Genomic DNA, 17,113 nt, shown 5'->3' with positions numbered 1-17,113 from the left:
TTTTTATCATTTAACACATTACAATTTTATTGTTACCTTTACTTCATCGTCAGTACATGTATTATACAGGGTGTATAATACATGTATTATATATGTATAGGGTGGAAGGCACTTATGGAATAAAATTATTTCTGTCCTTGTTTTAAAAACGCTGAATCCCGTTCATTTTTATATATAAATGTAGGCTTTTTAAACCTAAATTTAAATTTAAACAGGGTGATTCACGCAAGCCTGGTATAGTTCATAAGCTTTATTTTTAATGGAACACCCTATATATTTTTATATTATTAAAAGCGACTTAACGGCCTGATTTCAACGACCCACATCATGTATGCTGTATTATGAATAATACAGGGTGAAATTTTGAAATTACAGTGTATGGAAACCACTTATGGAATAAAATTGTTTTTTGTCCTTATTTTAGAAAATTATAAAAAACGCTAGGATACGTCAACTTTTAAATTTAAATATGCTCTCTTTATACACATTAATTAAAATATACGGGGTGATCCACACGAGTCTATCATAGTCCATAATCTTTAATTATAATGAAACACCCTGTATATTTTTATGTTTTTCGAATATGCTAAATAACTTCATCACAAAAAAGTAAATATATAGGGCCTATTATGAATAATACAAGATGAAATTTTAAAATTATATAGGTTAAAAATTTTCGTCAAGAAATTAAATAGGTACCTACATAAAATTTTGAAATTATCTAATAATTTATGATACTTTAAAGAATAATAAAGTATGTATATAATAATGGTATTTTAGCTAAATAAAGACATATTTTCTAAACTAAATATAAATAATATTTTTTTTTTTTTGGTTTTGTATCTTTAATGTCTTGACGAAATTGGACCCGAATAATACATTTTTTTTTTAGGTGAAGTTATAAAGTAGCTTCTAAGCACATAAAAATATACAGGGTGATCCATTAAAACTAAAGATCATCGACTATGCTGTACTTGCGTAAATCACCCTGTAAAATTAAATATATGTTTGTAAATCGCCCATTTAAATTTAAAACTTGACCTGTTTCGGCATTTTTTATAATTTTTAAAATAAGGACACAAACAATTTTATTCCATAAGTGGATTCCATAATTAATACTTTCAAAATTTCATCCTGTATTGTTCATAATAATTCACCCTACATGATATAGTTAGTTGAAATCAGGTTGTTAAGCAGCTTTTAAAAATATAAAAATGTACAGGGTGTTCTAATAAAAATAAAGCTTATGGACTCTCTTTGACTTTTATGAATCACCCTGTAAATTTAAATTTGTGTTTAAAAAGTGCAGATATTTATTTAAAAATCGACGAATATCAGCGTTTTTTATAATTTTTCGAAACAAGGACAGAAATCATTTTATTCTACAAGTGCCTCCCACACTGTATAATTAGACATATGTTGCCTAATAATAAAAAAATCATGTTTCTAATTGATTTTTATTATTAGAATATGTTCTAAATAATACTAAATAGGGAAATTCAAACGGAAGAAATAAAAAGAAGAAGAAAGTTAGCATGGGCAGCATTCGGCAAACTGAACTATATACTCAGAAATCAGCAAATTCAACTACATCTTAGATCTAAAGTCTTTGATGCATGCATTATTCCGATATTAACATATGGGGCACAAACATGGACAATCACAAAAAAGAATATGAACGTACTCAGAGTCACTCAACACGCGATGGAAAGAGCAATGCTTGGCATATCACTTAAGGACAGAAAAACAAACACATGGATAAGACAGAAAACCAAAGTCACCGATGTGGTACAAAAATCACTAAAATTGAAATGGGAATACGCTGGACATGTAGCTAGGAGCGATCTTAACAAATGGCACAGAACAATTCTAACCTGGAGACCATACGAACACAAAAGACCCAGAGGCAGACCTCCTATGAGATGGACAGATGGTTTGAAACGAACTGCCGGGAAAAATTGGCTACAAGTAGCGTACAACAAAAAACAATGGAAAGGAAGACTTGAAGAGGCTTATGTTCAGATGTGGACGTGAATGGCTAGACGAAGAAGAAGAAGAAGAAGTTCTAAATATTTATATTTAATCATACTAAAGAAAACAGCACTTCTAGAAAGTTTCACAACTGATATTAAAAGCTAAGATGTCCAAATCATAATGGCAATGTACCTCACAAAGGCACAAAAACACCATCCAAAAAGTGCAGTAGAAAGAACGACATTACCACGGAATTTAGGAGGAAGAGGACTTATGGATATAGGTGAGCAATTAGACAAACAAATTGCTAATTTAAGATCTTATTTTCAGATGCAGGCTGAAACATCTACTCTACATCGCGCTATCTGCGCAGTAGATGACACAACACCGATAAAACTGAGGGAAGCAGAACTGCGCATAAACCACCTTACTAAGGACGAAAAAGTGCGCGCCTGGATGGGTAAACCTCTGCACGGGCGACATCCCAATGAGGTCAGCCAAAGATTATGTCGACAATAGAGCGTCGAACTACTGGTTGACATCAGGAAAGATGTTCCCTGAAACGAAGGGCTCATTACTGGCCATTCAGGATTAGGTTATACCAACCAGAAATTACCTGAAATATATCATCAAAGACCCTCATGTTCAAAACGACAGATGCCGATATGGATGTCAAGCCCAAGAAACCATCTAACATCTTACAGGGGGCTGCCAGGCATTTGCTGCAACTGAGTACAAGGAACGGCATGACGCAGTGGGAAAAATCGTTCATCAGGAGATAGCTATCAAGCTGGGACTTCTCCAAACCGACCATCTCCCGTATTATCAATACGCATGATCAATAAGTCCCTGACAGTATGCTTGAGGATGGCAACTACAAGCTATACTGGGACCGCACTGTGCTTACAGACCAAGCAGTGGCGCATAATAGACCAGATCTCGTATTAGTCAATAAATTAACGAGACAAACAACCCTCATTGATGTGGCGATTCCTAACAACAATAATCTACGTACTAAATTTACTGAAAAGATCGCCAAGTACAGAGATCTGGAAATTCAAATACGGAGACAATGGAGAATGCAAAGTACCCAGACGATACCGATTATTATGTCTACTACTGGAGTCATTCCGAATACCCTCCTCGAAAGCATAAAAAAGCTGGGTCTTAATGAACATCTTTATAAGACCATGCAGAAAGCTCGATAACACGGAAAGAGTCCCACCAGAGCTCAATCCTTTTGATACCGTAGGTATCTGGAATGAGTCAATTTTCCCCTTAGAGGGAGTGTGAGCCGTATGGCTAAATCTGGTAAATAAAGGTCTTTATTAATGTTCCAAAAAAAAGATACAAAAGTAACAAAAAATTAATTAATTTGGGGCGAGATTCAGTATCGTGCGCGATACGTGCCCTGTCGATCCCCAGGCAGCGATCCTAAACATAAATTATTTATCTCCATTCTCATGGGTGTGCATTTTATACCTACTGCCAGGTGTCATTTTTTGTTCCACGGCAAGTATCCCTGCTACTCTCTGGGTATTGGCGCTACGAATAAACAGAAAGCATCCCCCATTCGCAGGGGGCCGCGCCTGATAAATAATAGAACTGACAAAAAACTCCCACAGGATAAAGGTCTTTATTAATGTTCCAAAAAAAGATACAAAAGTAACAAAAAATTAATTAATTTGGGGCGAGATTCAGTACGTACGTTACTTTTAACAATATATTTTTACAAATAATGAGCTATAGTAGTCAACATACGTCTGCTCTTCCACCTAACCCCTTGCTCTTCCACCTAACTCCTTGCTCTTCCACCTAACCCCTAATGGATTATTTATAAATATGATCTGTAAGTTTCATCGGTGCAAAATGCTTATTTTTGAAAAAATTTGGTTTTAAAGTGAAATTTTTTTTTTTCAAAATGACTTAAAAATTATTAGTGATACCAAAAATCCCAAAGAGTAAAAAATGTAGTTTTTGCTTTTCTTGATATTTTGAGTTTTTTGTTTTCTGTAAGACAAAAATTGGTTAAGATATGGCTTTTCAAAATTGGCATACAATCGTAATTAGTGACTCGTTAAAGCCCTTTCCACTACAGCCCTTTCAAAAATAAGCATTTTGAACCAATGAACCTTATAGATCATATAAACAATACATGTACGAGTAAAACAGCCTGTGAAGCGGTAACGATTAATTTCATTAGGATTTCTTTAATAAAAAACAGAAATAACGCATTTTTAAATTCCCAAAAAGTGCTTCTTTTTTGGTTATTTTACGTTGAAATATTCGATTTGGAATTTGACGAATATGAACGTATTTTTATTAGCTACAACTCTTCTTCTACTGAGTCTAGAGACCTGATATATACACTTTTTTTTTTAGTTTTTTATAAGCTTTATTTTTGCTGATCATGTTTTTTTCGATAAAATACTTACTTTTTCTTTTTATAGTTATTTACGAATAACCGTCTAAAAAGGTGGGTTTTTTTTGTTGAAAAATGTACATATTAATCGGTCTGTGTATGGTATGAAGTTTATGACTGTGCTCCGAATTTTCGGAATTACGGTAGATATTTCCTATATAATAAATATTTTTCTTTTTTTCAAACGGAATAAATACAATATGTCAGTATTTGTTACCCTCTAAATAATAAAATAATTCTTCTGGAAAAACTTATAGACTTTATTTACCTAAGATATCGAGTGTGCATGTCTGTCAGTTTTATACCAGTAATTCTCAATTTAGTTAATAAAAAATTCAGCTGATTTTTAAAATTGCTTGTAAAACCTTATATAACGGTCAGATTAAGAAAATTTTTCTTTGTCAGTTTCTATGTTTATGGTTCTATTAAAATTTCAGGGGCTATCATAATTCGATTTTTCCTACCGCTAGAAATTTATTATTTATAGCAATTAATCGATATATTATAGAAGACAACATAAACTTTAGTAAGAAGTTAGCTCAGATTTTTTATCGACTACTTGGAAAGTATTTTGTGCTGGTATAGGTACTTATAACAATTTTTGCATGATTCCGATTGCTTTCTGCGAGTTGGAAAATTGTGTCTTGGAAGTACAATTATAGTAAATACTATTATAAATATAAATATCTCCTATATATATTATGCTTTAGACATTTTAACTTCCAATGTTTGTCTCTAGTCTTGCAGTATTTTCCACGCCACATACCGTATCGTCAGAAGCTTGTGTTAATAGCATCTAATTGGATTACTATTACATAAAATATTAGATAGTCCAGGGCGCATCTGTTTTGAGATGGACGTTGAGAGGTGACTCAAACCTTTTTGCAGAAATTGCTTGAAAATAACTCAAATAATAATATTTGAGTTATCCTCCCACTCAAAATGTTCCGGAACATTGTTTACATAATCAAAATGTCATAATATGAAGGAAAAATTCATTTTTTTATTGGTTTTTTGATTATAACTATAAAATTATTCATTTCTGAAAAAAGTTGTACTGACATAAAAGTCGCGTAATTAAACTTCCTACAATATAGAATTACTTAAAAATTAAAAAAATAGTCACCCTTGTTGCAAAATACCAACAATTGCGAAAAAAAACATACAAAAACATGTATTCGAATTTTACGTTTTTCAACCATACATGTTACACATAGGACCTTCATATTTTACCCAAAAAAACTTTATGATATAGTAAAATAACACGCGGTAAATTTCATTTAGATCGGTGTTATAGATTTTGTAAAATAAATTTTGTAATCCAGCTTTCGCAAAAAAAATTTCAATAATTTTTAATGTTGCAGAACTGAAAGTAAAGCAGATAGCAAGTTGAATTTTTTTTTTGCTTATAGAAGTGTACTGTACATTTCATTTTCAATTTGCAAAATTAAAATCTATTAATTACCACGGCGTCAGGAAATTTTTTAAATAAACATTAATTTTTGGTGCTACGCGCAGGACAGCGGTGTTCGATTCACACAAGTTGATTTCCACCAAAATTTCTTCCAATCTTTATCTAATATATTATTTTTTTACTCTATATTTTGTTGTATTTTAATATTTTAATTCCACAAAAATCAAACTAATTTTATTATTGTTTGTGAAATATTGTTTAAACAATTGCATATGTTTAAAAATAATAAACTTTTATTCTCTTAAAGTTAAAATATATGAAAAAAGAAAGTTTTTGCTAAAAAATGTCTTATTTCAAAGGGTAGAGTATTTGTTTTTATTTTGCAATAAACAAATTTATTTATTTATATCGAAATGTAATAAAAACTAAAATGTATCAATCATTATCAAAGGTCATTGGAATGCCTAATCAGAGCAAACTATCCGCTGTCCTGCGCGTAGCACCAATAATTAATGTTTATTTAAAAAAAAATCCTGACGCCGTGGTAGTTAATCCATTTTAATTTTGCAAATTGCAAATAAAAGGTACAGTACACTTCTATATGCAAAAAAAATGTCAACTTGCTATCTGTTTTATTTTCAGTCCTGTACCATTTTGAAAAAATGAATTTTTTTGCGAAAGCTGGATTGCAAAATTTATTTTGCAAAATCTGTCGAATCGATCTTAATGAAATTTACAGAATTGTTTTGCTCTATCATAAAGTTTTTCTGGGTGAAATATGAAGGTCCTAAGTGTAGCATAAATGGTTAAAAAACGTAAAATGCGAATACTTGTTTTTGTATGGTTTTTTAGCAATTATTGCTATTTTGCAACAAGGGTGACTACTTTTTAAATTCTTAGCTAATTCTATATTGTAGGAAATTTAATTACGAAACTTTCATGTCAGTACAACTTTTCTCTAAAATGAATATTTTTAAAGTTATAATCAAAAAACCAAGAAAAAAATCGAAATTTTTCCTTCATTTTTTGACATTTTGATTATTTAAACAATGTTCCGGACCTTTTTGAGAGGGAGGATAACTCAAATATTATTATTTGAGTCATTTTCAAGCAATTTCTGCAAAAAAATTTGAGTCACCTCTCAACGTCCAAATGTACTAATATTTTTACAGATGCGCCCTGGTCTAAGAACCCCGAATTGCATGAAAATTTGGATTTAGGTACCCTCCACGTCAAGGTTCAACATGTGCCATTGGTTGCTTTTACTTGGGGGTAAAGTCCGGAAATGGATAAATTGGCTAATTGTACGCAACTTTCATTTTAAAGAGTTTTTTAAAAAAAGTCAATACTTTTCGAGTTATTTGCGATTGAAAATGTTTATTTTTCGACAAAAGAATAACACGTTTTCAGGCGGTTTTTCGCAAATAACTCAAAAAGTAAGTATTTTATCGAAGAAAAAATATTTTTAGCAAAAATGTAGCAAGAAAACGAAAAAACTGTGTATTCGTGAAGTCTATAAACCCGGCAAAAGCAAAATTGTAACTCATGAAATATACGTTCTTATTCGTCAAATTCCAAATCGAATATTTCAACGTGAAATAAACTAAAAATGAAGCACTTTTCTGGAAAAAACCCATTAAAACTTTTTCAAGGTGTTTAAAAAAAGCTTTATTTTTATTATTTATAACAGATTTTGGCATCAGAACTAAGCGAGTTACGATTAAAATAAAGTTGGCTCCTTTTACTAAAAAACCAATTTTTTTCAAAAATAAGCACTTGGAACAGGTCAAATTTACAGATCGTATAAATAGTACATATAAATATAACGTAAGTAAATGGTAAAGCAGTGACAATTAATTTTATTTAGGTTGCTAAATAGGGGGAGATTTTCTCGATTTTTTTTACCAACAGAAATGGGCTTACTTAATTTTGAGCGTAATTCGCTTGGTTTTGACGCGAGAAACTTTTGTGAAAATAAAAAATAAAGCTTTTTTAAACACTTTCAAAATTTTTAATTCAAGTTTTTGGTGAAAATTGCTTCATTTTTTGGATATTTCACGTCAAAATATTCGCTATGAATATTTTTTCGATAAAATACTTACTTTTTGAGTTATTTGCGAAAAACAGACTGAAAACAGACTTTCTCTATTTTATAGACTTCAAAATAGGTCAACTCAAGGTTTTCTTAATAGATTATGTATAATTTGAAATAACTGAGTATTTTGGGATATTAAAACATTGGGCGAAACACTTTTAAACCCCCGAGAAACCATGCTTTTTAAGTTTTGTAAGGGTTTGTGCGGGTCTAATGATATTTTTTGAGGTCGATACATCCTGAATATCTTATTTTATTTTTTTATGTTCTATGTGATTAAAAAATGAAGACTAACCGCAATTTTAGCCCACCACCCCCTTCCCCCTCCCCCACAGCCAAATCTTTTCGAATTTTATTTTTTTTTTTAAGTTGATTTGCAATTAAATTATATTACAAAAAATTCACACGCACAGCTGTGGCTTTTACAAAACATCTATTTTTATGGATCCGAAGGTCGGGTGTACATTATCTCAATTTTTTTTGTTTTTTTAATAGGTACGTATAACTTTTTTGGTACATGTCTATTTTTTTTTTGTTTTTTGTGTATTTAATCAAAAACTATATTCCTGACTTTTTTCAGATTTTTCCGTAAGGTGCGCCATCTTAAAAAATCCGCATAACTGGTTTTTTCGGTGGTTTTTAGGGATTTTCTGCATTTGATAGACTTCAAAATAAATTAACTTAAGGTTTTTCACAGGTTATGTATAATTTGAAATAACTAAATTTTAAGGAATATTCAAAAATTGTGCAAAACACTTCTAAACCCCCCAAAAAACTATGTTTTTCAAATTTTTTCAAGGTTTTTAAGCAGTTGCTAATACAGGCCGGGATCCCGTGTATCAAAACAAGTTTGTTAATAGCAAACTGAAAATTTGTTATAGCTTAAGGGTGTCTAGTCGGACAGACTTTGATGTACTGGAACACCGGGACAGGGGAAGTTTTAATTGTTGAACAGGTTACAAGTTTCGAACGTCAGACTAAGAAAACGTCCCATGTATTTTGTCGGACAGAACTTCCAATTGATTTGTTAGCCTTTAATTAAACTCTCATACCAAAATCAGACTGATATTTACCACCAATATAATTCCTGTCATATGACATGTTCTACGTGTCGGATATATTAAAATAACCAACATATTTGTCGGGCAAATATTTTTTCATATATTATATAAAGTTTGCTATTGAATAAACTTAGAAAAAACCTGCTAACTTTCACAATCATAAACTTGTCAGGATGACACGTTCCACAATTAAAATTACGTTTCACAACTAAAACTTCCCCTGTTCCAGTGTTCCCATACCTACATCAAAGTTTGTCCGTTTTAAAAAATAAGCCTTAACCCAATTTTAGCCCTCCACCTACCCACTTAAACATCATTTTTTCGTTTTATTTTTTTTTCTCGGTATATCTGTTTCTCAGTTTGTCCTCAAGTAAACTACTAGGTCTCGATCCCGAGTATGAAAAAAAAGTTGATTAATAGCAAGCTGAAAACTTGTTAATAGCTTAAGGGTGTCTAGTCGGATAAACTTTGATATATGGGAACACTGTAACAGGAACAGTTTTGATTGTGAAACAGGTTAAAAGTTTGAAACAGTCAGACCACGAAAATGGCACATTTATTTTATCCGACAGAACAGACTTAAACACTCCAAACAGAGATTAAAGTCTCATGCAAAAATCAGACTGGTATTTGTCACCTATCATAATTCCTGTCATTTGACATATTCTACATGTTTCACGCATTAAAACGTCCATTTGGTGATAAATAGCAGTCTGATTTTTGCATAAGAGTTTAATCTCTGTTCGGAGAGTTTAAGTCAGTTCTGTCGGACAAAATACATGTACCGTTTTCGTGGTCTGGTCGTTCCAAATTTTTAACCTGTTCCATAATTAAAACTTTCCCTGTTCCAGTGTTCCCATATATCAAAGTTTGTCTGACTAGACACCCTTAAGCTATTTACAAATTTTCAGCTTGCTATTAATCAACTTTTTTTCATACGCGGGATCCAGACCTATACATTTAAGAAAGTAATTTCGGAGTTTTGCAATATTTCTATATAAAGTTAAGATACCTATGTCATTTTGATATTTTTTGATTAGGATACAAAAAACAAAAATAAAACAGAATAATCAATTTAAGAGAAATACATTTTAATAATATCATACTTCTTGTCGTTTTGTGAATCAAAACATTTTGTTCTTTGTTTCCTGGTTTGTGTTTAGTAGGTACCCTAATAATATTACCTTACATTATACACATTCTAATTATTCAAACATGTGCTTGCACCATCTACATAACCTATATCTCTGTCTATAATGTCATTTTGCTTCACGTTTACTGCCACATCGAACACCATAAAAAGAATAAGGAAAGTTTCACACTTTACAGTTCTAAAGTCTTCATCGCGACTATTACAGGTATAACATCTGTATTGTCAAAGAGTTTTGTAAGATATTCTGCTGGCTTGATGATTTTTGTAAAATATCTTCCATGCGATAAATATTATATTAAGGCAACCACATATTAGAACAACAGCCTATGGTTATGTTGCCGTTTGCGCAAATCTATCGTTTAATGTTTTCCAAACCATCTATGTTTCGCTCATAATGCAAATAGTCCAGGCTGTATGCTTGCCCCCCCCCCCCCCCGTTAGGTAAATTATTATTCCGATTCGTTTTTTTGCACAAACTTACTCAAAAACAGGTCCTTATAACAAATTCACAAGGTGCCAGGCAGTACCGCGATCGGAAAATTGTTTAAACGAATTCAAGAAATCAATTTTTCACTTCGGACATTTGTTTTAGATTCTATGGATCATTCTGAGCAAAGAATGTCTCTTGTGATTTTTCTCTAAAATTGACTGTTGTCGAGTTATACGGGATTTAAAATTTGAAAAACGCGAAAATGGCCATTTTTAAGGCCTAATAACTCGATTAAAAGGTATTTTTATGAAAGTCAGAAAGCGACCAAATCAAAGTTTAAAGCCCCCCCTACAAGAGCCTGAAGAAATTTTTGTCATTATTTTCTTACTAAGATATTATTTTTAATAATTAACAATGACCGCTAAGCACGTATTGAGGCGGCCGGCGGCCGTCCGCGAGAGAGATGTACCATTCATTGGACGTTTTGAAAAAATATCGATTGGAAGTCAAAAATACGCTTTGAAAAAATAAAAAAGCAATTTTGCAAAAGCAAAGAAGCCTCATAAAATTTTTAAATTAATTGCAACTTAACTATGAAGGTAAATTATTATAGAACAAATGAAGGTAAATATTTTAAAATTGGAACATGAAATATTAAAAGTATAACTGGAAAAGAAATAGAACTAAAAGAAAAATTTGAAACAACGGAATTAGACATACTAGCAATAATTGAGACTAGGAAAAAAGGTAAAGGTGAAATAAAATAAGATAATGAACACACAATGATATATAGTGGAGTCCGAGAAGATCAAAGAGTAGCTGCAGGAGTAGGATGTATAATATGTACATAAAAGTATGGAGAAACAAATAGGTGATTGGAAAGCATGGTCCGTAAGAATATTGAGTAAAGAAATTGATATTAGAGAAAACAATCGCATAAAAACCGTAATAGTAGTTTATGACCCAAATGAAGACGACACAGCATACAACAAAGATGAATCTTGGCATGAGTTGACACTGATAACAGAAAGCGCTAAAGGAGAGATATACATAATAGGCGACTTCACTAGTAGAGTTGGAACACGAGATGAGTTATACACAAGATGCATAGGGCAGTATGGGGAGCAGACTAGAAATAATAATGGGAGAAGAATGCTTGAATTTTGCAATATCCACAACTTGATCATAACTAACACATTCTTTAAGCACAAATATATCCATATGTACACAAGAGAAGTAAAAAGCCGTAACGAAAAATCCATAATTGACTATGTAGTGGAGTCACTGAAGGTTTTCACCTCCGATTTCGTTGAACCTTCATCGATTTTCATGAAAATTGGTGAGTAATTAGAAGATACTTCAAGGAACAAAGGTGACACGATGGGACACACTTGCGCTTTTACCCTGGGGGTGGATGCTACCCCTTCTCGAGGGTGAAATTTTTTTTATTAAAAATAATACCAGAAATCGATAGAGGGGCAATTTCTGATCAAAATTTGTTATATAAAGTTATTATTATAAATCAATACTTTTTGATTTATTAAATATCAAAAATTTTATTTTTTCTTAAAAAAATGCATGTTTTAAAGCTGTTTTTCACGTATTACTCACAAACTATAAGCTTTTGTAAAAAAGTTATTATTACCAAAATTAAAGATAATAAAAAATTTAATACACTCCTCACCTAAAGAACTAAACTAATGTTATTTTAAAGTGAGTTATGGGTAATTGAATCTATATTTTTTTCGACAAGTACTCAAATCTAAGTATTCAAGCTTACATAACGGGAAAACGATGCATTTTATAGAATATACTTGTGATGCACTTGTCAAATTACTTCGGAATACCTATCAAATGAGCTCAAGCAGAAGTTAATAGCATCAAAATTAAGCAAGTTATGATGAAAATAAGAGAATCCTTTCGATTTTTTTAGGAAAAATGAAAAATAAAACATACGCCATTTCCACAAAAATTTAAATTTGTTGTAATCCTCACAAGAATTTCCTAAGGTTAACATAGTTAATGATTTCAACAATTTTGACATGTTTAGAATACATATTTTTGAAAAAAAAGATATAATTTAAAAAAATAAGAATTTTTAAAATTATCGTACCTTTCATTTTCTTTTGATAATAACTCCAAATATAATCTATATGCGTAAAAAATCATATATAACTAAATTTTAGTTTTTTCTATTGCAAATACTTTACCCATTTTACTATTTCGGTAGAGTAAAAAATAACCGAGATAGAAACGTTAAAATTTCAATTTTGCTGCGAGAACCATGTCACCAGGGCCATTTAACATTCTATTTTTAAAAAAGTAAGAGGTTTAAAAGACTAAATTTAACGTTTGCTAATAGCTCTGGAATAAACTTTTAATTAGTTTTTAGGTTAACCTGATATCTTCAAAATTAACGGAGTTATTTACAAAAAATAATAACATTTTTTGGAAAAAATTTTAAAAGATAAGTTTTGAAACATTTTTGGTACATAAATTTTAATGCTATCAACCTGTTCGAGGGGTTATTTGATAGATATTTGTAAGAAGTTTGACAAATGTCTAATAAATTTATGTTATAAAATGCATCATTTTCCCGGTATTTAAGCTTGAATACTTAGATTTGGGTAATGGACGAAAGAAATATACATTCAATTTCCTATAACTCACTTTTGGTTAACTTTGGAAGGTTTTTCTAATAGGTAATTTATTTAATTTTTTATTAGCCTCAATTTTTATAATAATAACTTTTTTGAAAAAACTTATAGTTTTTGAGTTATTTATGAAAAATCGGTTAAAAACATGCATTTTTCACACGAAAAATTAAAATCTTTGATCTTTAATAACTCAAAAAGTTTTGATTTATTTTAATAACTTTATAGAACAAATCTGGCTTATAATTTGTCCCTCTATCGAATTGTGGGGTTATTTTTAATAATATAATTTTCACCCCCGAGGAGGGGTGGCATCCACCCCCAGGGTGAAAGCGCAAGTTGGCACCATGTCACCTTTGTTCCCTGAGATATCCTCTAACCACCCACCAATTTTCATGCAAATCGATGGAGGTTCAACGAAATCGGAGGTAATAGCTCATATCCACCTTCAGTGACTGCACTAATGTACTAGTTGAAAGCAACGACAGAAAAAAAATTAATACTAAAGTACATAGAGGCCCAGAAATAGGTAGTGATCACTACATGGTTGTTTCAAAGATAAGAGAGAAAACAATAGACATAAAAAATAATCGATCAGATAATGAAAAAATGATAAAGGTGGAGACAATTAATACTTATAAACTCAGAAATAAAGAAACAGCAAGAGGATATGAGAAGAAAGTAAACGAAAAACTCAATAATACAATAGAAACGGGCAAAAAGAATATAAACCAAGCGTGGAATTGGTTTAAACACATATTACTAGATACAGCTAAAGAAGTATGCGGAATAAGTAAAACAAATCTCACGAAAAAACAGACAGCCTGGTAGACAGAACAAATAAAAACACAAGTAAAAGCTAAGAAAAAAGCATGGAAACTATGTCTACAAAATAAAACAAACGAATACTACAACATTTACAAAGCTACTAGTAACTTCAGCCTTCAGCTAAGAAGGAAACATGAACAAAATTTGGTGATAAAATGGAACAAGACAGTAAAAGTAATCAAAAGCTTTTCTATAAAACACTAAAAAGATTAAGAACAGAGAACAAACAAAAAATACACAATATTAAGAGTAAAAATGGAAATTTATTAGCAGAACCAAATAAAATAATGAATAGATGGAAAGAACATTTTGAAGAGCTATTGAACCAGAACAACCATACAGAAACCATTACTGAACACCTGAAGAAAATGTAGAAGAGCCAATAACATTAGAAGAAATACAAGAAGCCGTAAAACAACTAAAATATGGAAAAGCTCCGGGAATTGACAAAGTAACGGTGGAAATAATAAAAAACATGGGACAACAAGGTACTAAAACACTACTAGAAATAATGAACAAAGTTTGGAAAGATTAAATATTAACAGAAGACTGGAAAGCCGCATTGATAGTTCCCATAGATAAGAAAGGTGACAAAAGAGAATGTAATAACTACAGAGGATTTACGCTGCTATGTGTATCAATGAAACTATTAGAGAAAATTATAGATAAACGAATAAGAATAATCGCGGAAGATACACTAGACGAGTCACAAAGCGGTTCCAGAAGCGGAAGGAGCATACAAGATCATATATATTCAGGCTAAAACAAATAAGCGAAAAAGCGCTTCAAGAGAAAAAGAACATATACTTAGCCTTCTTAGACCTAGAAAAGGCCTTCGACAAAGTACCCAGAGAGAGAGTGTGCAAAGTGCTAAGAGAGAAAGGTGTAGGACCTAAAATGATACGAATCATCCAGAAAATATATAGACAGAATATGGACTTGGTGATTAGTAACAACAATAGATCAAACACTTTTACAGTAATAGGAGGACTAAGATAAAGCGGGGCACTTAGCCCAACGCTGTTTATATTGTTTATGGACCAATTAATTAAAAGATGCAAAGTAGAAAGCAAAAAATTAAATGTTGGACACATATATCTACGTAGAGTAGAAATATCAGAAGGAGTGTTTGCAGACGACTTGGTGTTAATTGCAAGAAGTGAAAAAGATTTACAACACAACATTGAAATATTGAACAGAGTATTCCTCGAAAATGGAATGGTAATAAACAAAAACAAGACCAAAGTACTACACATCGGTGAAGAGAGACAGGAGCTAATAATAGAAATTGAAGGAACACAAATTGAACAAGTGAAAACTTTCTCTTATCTAGGTGTAATAATTGACCAGTCAGGCACTCAGGATGCTGAAGTTAACAATAAAATAGATAAAACAATACAGCTGTTACAGCTGTACAAACTTAATATTCATCAACGTATTTATCGTTTATTTGAACATGTACCAAAACGCGATATTGTAAGAATTTTTAGTGCTCAAAATATTTCTGTGTCAACGATTTACCAGACAATTAAAGAATGCGAAAATGGTATATCATGCCCTAATTTGCCCAAAAGTGGAAGACCAAGAGTTTTATCTCCTGCTCGGGAACAGAGATTAATTCAGAGTATGGAGAACTAATTAGGAAAATCTTTGCGAAATGTTGACCGAAAATATAATGTTTCACGAATGACTGTAAGTAGAACAATTTATAGAAATAGTTTAGCCCAGTTAAAAAAATTCCTAGATGTTGCCGTGCATTGAGACGTATTTATTTCCTGGTAAAATTCTCATTATGAATGATGATTTTAATAAAATTATTTTATTTTATCCAATCGAGAGATGAAGGGCAACGACGGATTTATACACGCAATGTACAAGACGCACCGGACGATGTTAGGTTTAAGGGAAAAGTGAAATTTGCCGATAAAATTTTGGTATGGTGGACATCTCAGAAGCTGGTGTTTCACAACCGTTTGTTGGGCGTGTTCGCGGTGAAGCTCTCAATGCTGACATTTACGTTGACAGGTGTCTCACAAAGCTTGTTCAATTTATAAATACTCATCACTCCAATGATGAATTCATATTTTGGCCCGACCTAGCGTCATGCCATTAGGGAGCGTTCAAGTATTACGTAACGCAATTTTTGAAGATTTTTGACCCCCTCCCCCCCCCCACGTAGCGCACCGTAACGTTTTTCTGTACCCCCCTCCCCCTACCTAAACGTTACGTAACACCCAAGTGGCCATTTGAACCTAAATGGAAAACGAGATTGCGAAAAGTACCGGAAACTCGGTAAAAGAACTTTGTTATTATTTTAATCGCATTTGAGGTAATAATAAAAACTTACAATCATCATTCAGCCTTAAATGTCCACTGCTGAACATAGGCCTCCTCCCGCGTTTCCAATCACGTCTATCCTGCGCCGCTCTCATCCAGTTTTTATTTAGCTTTCTTAAGTCGTCAGTCCATCTTGTAGGCGGTCGACCGAAGTTTCTCTTGTCTTCTCTTGACCTCCATTCCAATAACCTTTTTGTCCATCGCCCATCTGTCATTCTGGCAATGTGTTCTGGCCATCTCCACTTCAACCTGGCTAGCTTTTCGATGACGTCAGTCACCTTTGTGACTGACTTTGTGGGGTGTAATGCTAGTTCGCCTCCATGTGGTGCACCCTGGGTAACGCTAAATGAACTAGCAAAAATTTGGCGGCAGACGAACGAAAAACAAAAAACAATATCCTGCCAACATCACAGATCACAAACAGAAATCTTATCTATACGTAAACATACGATGGGAACAAATAAAGGTTCTTCTCAGAACCAACTGACTAGAGATCTCGGACCGTGTATCCGAGTCTGTCACCTTAACATCGAGGGCATAAGCCAGGCAAAATGCCAAGTGTTGCAAAAAATCCTACACGATAACGACATTGACCTGGTTGCCATACAAGAGACCCATACTGAAGACAAAGTCCAGCTTGATTTAAGGGGAAAGATACCTGGCTACGATTTACTGAGTCAGGTACGAAGTAGTCACCAAGATTGGAGATATTACCGTAGTTAACATATACAAACCTCCAGCCACT

Source organism: Diabrotica virgifera, chromosome 7 (genome assembly GCF_917563875.1).
Source record: "Diabrotica virgifera virgifera chromosome 7, PGI_DIABVI_V3a".
NCBI lineage: Eukaryota > Metazoa > Arthropoda > Insecta > Coleoptera > Chrysomelidae > Diabrotica > Diabrotica virgifera.
Note: the sequence above shows the minus strand (reverse complement) of the source record.